We start from the raw sequence: 6,598 nt of genomic DNA on the forward strand, positions 1-6,598 counted from the left end.
ATTTGCCAAGATTGTCTTTTGTGTTCAAAATAAAACATTTGCATCCAAAAACTTTGAAATAACCAATATTGGGTTTTCTATGTTTCCAAAGCTCATATGGAGTTTTGTTAAGGTTAGGTCTAATCAACGCACGATTTAAAATATAACAAGCGGTGTTGACGGCCTCAGCCCAAAATTACATAGGCAATGAATTTTCATTCAACATAGTCCTAGCCATTTTTTGAATGGATCTATTCTTTCTCTCAACAACTCCATTTTGTTGTGGAGTTCTAGGTGATGAAAATTGATACTCAATGCCAAGATTATTGCAAAAATTCTCAAATGCATGATTTTCAAACTCTCTTCCATGATCACTCCTAATGCATGCAATACCATGCCCTTTTTCATTTTGTATTTTCTTACAAAGCACTTTAAAGGCATCAAGAGCATCATCCTTGTTGGCTACGAATAATACCCATGTATATCTAGAATAATCATCCACTATCACAAATGCATAATATTTGCCATTTAGACTAGCATATCTAGATAGCCCAAATAAATCTATGTGCAGAAGTTGAAGTGGTTTTGAAGTAGAAATATGATTTTTATTTTTGAAAGATGTTTTGATTTGTTTTCCAAATTGACAAGCTTCACAAATCTTATCTTTTTGAAAACCAATTTTTGGAAGACCTTTAGCTAAATCATTTTTCAAAATTTTTGAAATCAAATCCATACTTGCATGTCCTAACCTTCTATGCCATAACCAACTATCATCATGTAATGCGGAAAAGCATTTATCAAGAGTAGAAGCACATTTTATGTTAATGATATAAACATTACAACATCTATTCCCAACAAATAAGATCTTGCCATCACATGAATTCTCAATAACACAACTAAATTTATCAAAGATAACTTTGTAACCTTTATCACATAATTGACTAATACTAATTAAGTTGTGTTTCAAGTTCTCAACCAAATATACATTCTCAATTAGAATTGAGGAAACTTTACCAACATTTCCAATTCCAAAAATTGTTCCTTTTGAGTTGTCTCCAAAAAATACGTCTCTACCATTTTCAATTTTGGTGAAGCTTAAGAACCATGCATAGTTTCCGGTCATGTGCCTTGAACAACCACTGTCCAAGTACCATTTATTTTTCTTCTTCTTTAAGCGCTACAAAGAAAATCTCAAGTTTTAGATACCCAAAGCTTTTTGGGTCCTTGAGAGTTAGCAATGGTTCCTTTTGGAACCCAAATACATTTGACACCATAATATGCATTCTTTTTAATGGGACATCTATATTTCATGTGACCGTTTTGATTACAATAATGACAAATAATCTTATGATCACTTGTGGAGGTAGTTTTAACCAAATAATTCTTATAATATTTTTGCTTCAAGTTAGGCTTATACCCAAGTCCTCTTTTATCAAAAACACAGTTTTGTGAGTTAAGCATATTATCCAACATCTTTTGCCCATTTGTAAATTTCAAAACAATCTCATTCAACTCATTGCTCTTTTTCTTAAGGATTTCGTTTTCATTTTTCAAATCATCTATGTGTGATTCTAAATGCTCATGTGAGATGCTAGGTTTCTCATTTGATAATGCAATTTCATTATGCAATGTTTTGTTCTCTACTTCTAGGCATGCAATTTTTGCATTTAAAGATTCATTTTCATTTTTAAACTTTGCCATTTCCTTTTTAAGACATACATTCTTTTTACTAATCTTCATCAACTCATTATGCAATTCTTTAAAAGCATCATACAATTCATCATAGGTAGGATCACTTACCTCATTGAGATCATCATCCCCTCCTATTGCCATAAGCGCTAGGTTTGATACTTCTTGCGACTCTTCTTCATCACTTGAATCTTCATTGCTATCATCCCAAATTGCAACCATGGCTTTCTTTTTGAGTTTGTTGATGAGTGGGCACTCCGATCTTATATGGCTAGGCTTCTTGCATTCATAGCATGTGATTACTTCTTTCTTCTCCCTTTGGTTCTTGAAGTTTCTGAAATTTCTTCGCTCTCCAGTTTTCTTGAAGAATTTTCTGAACCTCCTTGCTAGCATGGCCAGCTCTTCATCATCTGGTTCACTCTCCCCATCACTCTCATATTTTGAAGCTTTGAGAGCAATGCTTTTCTTCTTCTCCTCACGCCCTTTTTCTGTTACTAAATCTTCTTCAAATGAAATGAGAGAACCAATTAAATCATCAAGAGGTAAAGTATTCAAATCATTGGCCTCTTCAATAGCGGTTCTTTTAGGTCTCCATTCTTTTGAAAGTAATCTAAGGATTTTCTTAACTTTCTCGCTATTTGAGAAGGTCTTCACTAAAGCTCCTAGGGTGTTCACTATGTCTGTAAATCTAGTATACATAAAATACACATTTTCATTTTGTTCCATTTGGAACAATTCATATTGACGAGTGTATTTACTAATTTTAGACTCTTTAACTTGATTTGTCCCTTCATAGACAACTTCAAGTTTATTCCATATTTCTTGTGCACTTTCACAGCTAGATACTCTATGGAATTCTTTCTTATCAAGAGCACAAAATAAGGCATTCATTGCCTTGGAGTTTAAGGACATTTTTCTCTTTTCTAACTCACTCTATTGACTTGCTGGTTTAAGAATATCATTTCCCACTTCATCTTCAAACATAGGCATGAATGGATCATCACAAACAACTTCCCAAATTTCATAATCTAAAGCTTGCAAATAGATTCTCATTCTAGTTTTCCAATATGCATAGTCATTACCGTAAAAAAACGGTGGTCTAGTTGTGGATTGCCATTCTCTAAAAGTTGAGTCATTTAGGGTTGCCATGGATCTTTTACTCTAGATGATTAAGTCCTAATAAGAGAACAAAGCTCTGATACCAATTGAAATACAAGTATGCAATCCAAGAGGGGGGTGAATTGGGATTCTAACAATTATTAGATTCTAAAACAAATTATCATGCAAATCTAAAATAAATTTAATGGAATAACAATTAAATCAATTACAATATAAAAAGATAAAGGAAGAGAGATTCAAACACGAAGATTTTTACGTGGTTCAGCCAACCTTGCCTACGTCCACGCCTCCAAGCTTTCCAGGCTTGAGGATTTCACTAAGCAAGCCTCCAAGGCTTCAAATGCTTATACTTGACTTCCAAAGTATCAATGAACCTTTATAACAAGAGATTATCCCCAATCTCTTAACCCAAGTATATCCCAACACTTACAAACAGTCAAAGTAGAAGATAAAAAAAAATTTCTCTCACACAATATTTAAGATTACAAATCAATGCCCAATGTGTTTTAAAGCTCTATGAAAATTGTATTCTCGAATATAAGCTTAATGGTCGTGTTGTGATTAATCTTTGTTTGAATTTGAATGAGCTTATTTATAGTTAGAGCTGAAAACTAGCTGTTATTAACTTTCTGCACAATGTCGGATCGCCGTTAACTAAATGTCGGATCGCCGTTTGACTAGTCAATATGACTGTTAGGCTGATTTTCAAATTTTTCGGATCGTTGTTATCTAGGTGTCGGATCACCGTTTAGGTCCAAAGGCTGATCTTCAGTTCTGTTCAATATCGGCGAGCCGTTTATCAGATTTGTCGGATCTCCGTTTAGGTCCAGAGACTAATCTTCCATTCTGTTTGATATCGGCGAGCCGTTTATCAAAATTGTCGGATCGCCGTTTTATCACAGAAACTGCTGCAGTGAACTATTTTGCAAGATAACTGTTTATCTCTAAATCTTTATAAAAACACTTTATAAAACTTGTCAAAATAAATGAAAATTATTTTGAGCTTTTAAAAGATTAATCAATCTTAATCAATTTTGTTATCATCAAAATCAATAAAGAAATATTTATGTTAACACAAGCAACCAGCTTCATCCCACGCGCACAACCAGTCTAGCATTCCGCGCTCACCAGCAATCCCGTGCAAGCAGCCCAAGTCCAGCAACCCGTGAGTGAAATTACTATAACAATGCCGAAGAGGAAAGCATCAAATTCCAAGTCATTAACATCTAAAAAGAAACTCGTCGCAAAGAAATCTAAGATTGCCGCTCCCACTACGGTCCCATGGAACACATTTTCAAATTCACGCTAAGTCATGAGACAAAGATCGAAACATGTAAAGGGCATGAGTGTTTTGCCACTTGCAGAATCCAATCTCGGAGCGTGCCTCACATTCACGACTCAACAAGAGAAAGAAATGAATTTTTGGATATGTCTGTATTTGAAAGAACAGGTGTGGTTGAATTCAAGGATGGGAGATTTCAGTTTACTGAACCAGGACCCACTCAACCTCCAAAGAAACTTTATGCTAGGAGTGGTGCTACCTTTGATGACGAGTTTGACGACGAAACTGCTGCCCCACCAACTATTCCTTCTACATCCGCACTACCTTGAGCATTCAGTTAGAGAAAATGGAGCACAAGCTGAACAAGATGGAGCAGAATTTGGTTGCATACTTTGAGAGTGTGGGATTTATCCTACCATTTTTGCCAAGCCCATAGATGTTATGTGGATCAAAGCTCACAATTTAGGGAAGTTTTTGCCTTTAATCTTTTATCTTTACGTTTTAATTTTTATGTGAGCTTTGATTATCTTACATTGGGGACAATGTAAGTTGGTGTGGGGGAGGGATTTTTGCAATATTGATGTCTGGAAGTATTATTTTCACTCTGCTCATCCTTAAATGATTTTGAAGTTAGTATGCTTCATATATTATAATTTTCTTTTCTTTTCTTTTTCACTACTCTTTTCCCATCTATATCAAATTATTTACATCTATTTTTATTCTATCATACTCTTTCATCACTCAAATTTTATCTTTCACTTTTTATATTACTACATACATCTTTCTCGCTTCTTATCATTTTTACTTTTCCTTTTATATATCACTCATACTTTCTTCTCATTCTACACCACTATTGATGGTTGATTCATTTGAAGAGTGTACATGATTTGATGGCAAATTTACCAACTTTATGAGGATTTAAGCCTATGAGCAACCACTTTGCTCTAATTATTTTTGTTATGTGAATATCAATCTTAGTTTGTTTATTCTAGAACTTGCTTTGTTATGCATGTTGAAGCCCCAGTACGGGATTTTATGCATTAAAATGATAAGGGCAAACCACTTTCCATTTTTCTATTTTCGTATTTTTCTTCTTTTTCTCCACCCGAAGACCTTTATTTGTTATCTTTGTTTGAGCCTTAACCATTACCCATCTAATTCTCTCCATCTACTTACCCATTTTCCTTCTTTTTGAGCCTCAATTTAAGGAGATTTTTGGACTCATTGTTTAGATATATTTTGTTGCTCTTGCTACCTTGAATTAACGGTTCTCAATTAGATCAACAAGCATTATGCTTGGATTAAATTGTGCAGGGTTCATTTCTTTTGTTTGATTAACAAAAATAAAAAATTGAAAAAAAAATGTGTTTACATTCTTGGCGACTTGAGTAGAAATAAGGGTTTTGATATCATAATGTTCATTCAATGAGTTCATTCTTCTCATTTTGATATATTTTTCTTTCATAGACATTTACTTTTCATTTAACCCATTTAACCCCGTTACAACCTTTTTAAGACCCTTAGATTTTTGCATTTAATTCATGTTTTGTGTATTGAGATGTGATATATAAGCAAGCTTATGGTAATAGCATTCTTTGATTTGATTTAAGTGCATAAATGATACCCTAAATACTTTGAGTGTATGGAGTGAAGTCAATGAGAGGGCTATTAAATCTTATTGCACTTGAATTTTGAATGGATCTTCTTGGTGGTTGAATGTTTTTCTTTTATATTAGCTTACGAGATCCTATGCTTTAAAATCTTTATCTCTCGAATGTTGATCGACTTAAATTCTTGAGGTATGCTTGCTTAGAATTGTTTTCGGATAAGTTGAGATGAGAATTGAGTCGAGATTTGGGATTAGTCTTGAGTTATATGCTTGAGGACAAGCATTAGCTTGGTGTGGGGAAATTTGTTAGAGTGCAATTTATGCACTAGTTTTGCATTGTTTACTTCCTTTAATATCGATGTTTTGCACTTAATAATAGTGATTTACTTGTGTTTTATTTTTGTAGGTGCAATTCTATTGATTGATACTAAAATTGAGCTACAATATGATGTTTGAGGATGATTATTTTCCTGGAGAAATTATGAGCGTCGAAAGAACTTTGTTGATAAGGCGTGGGCGCGTGTTGTCAACTACAGACCTGCAGTTTTTAGTTTAACGTGTTTTATATTTTTAGTTGTTTTTGTAATTACGAATTTAATATTTCAGATATTAGTATTTTATTTTAAAAAGAACTCTAGAGGAGAAGAGAGAGAAGAGTATTTAAGAGAGGAATCTATTGTGAAAAGAGAGATTTTGGAAAAGAGAGAAACCCTAGATCTAAATTTTTCTCTTATCTCTATGAAGAACTAAACTTATTATTCTGGTTAAAGGTTAATGAAGCTTTGATTCGTCACTACTGTGAGATCTTTCTTATGCTTTAATTGTTTTATTGCTTTTTGGGTATTTGTTTATTCTCTAAATTATTGTCATGATTATGTTTGTTAATTAGATAATTGGCCACTATTTATTTATCAACTTAA

The sequence above is a fragment of the Citrus sinensis genome, chromosome 6 (genome assembly GCF_022201045.2).
Source record: "Citrus sinensis cultivar Valencia sweet orange chromosome 6, DVS_A1.0, whole genome shotgun sequence".
NCBI lineage: Eukaryota > Viridiplantae > Streptophyta > Magnoliopsida > Sapindales > Rutaceae > Citrus > Citrus sinensis.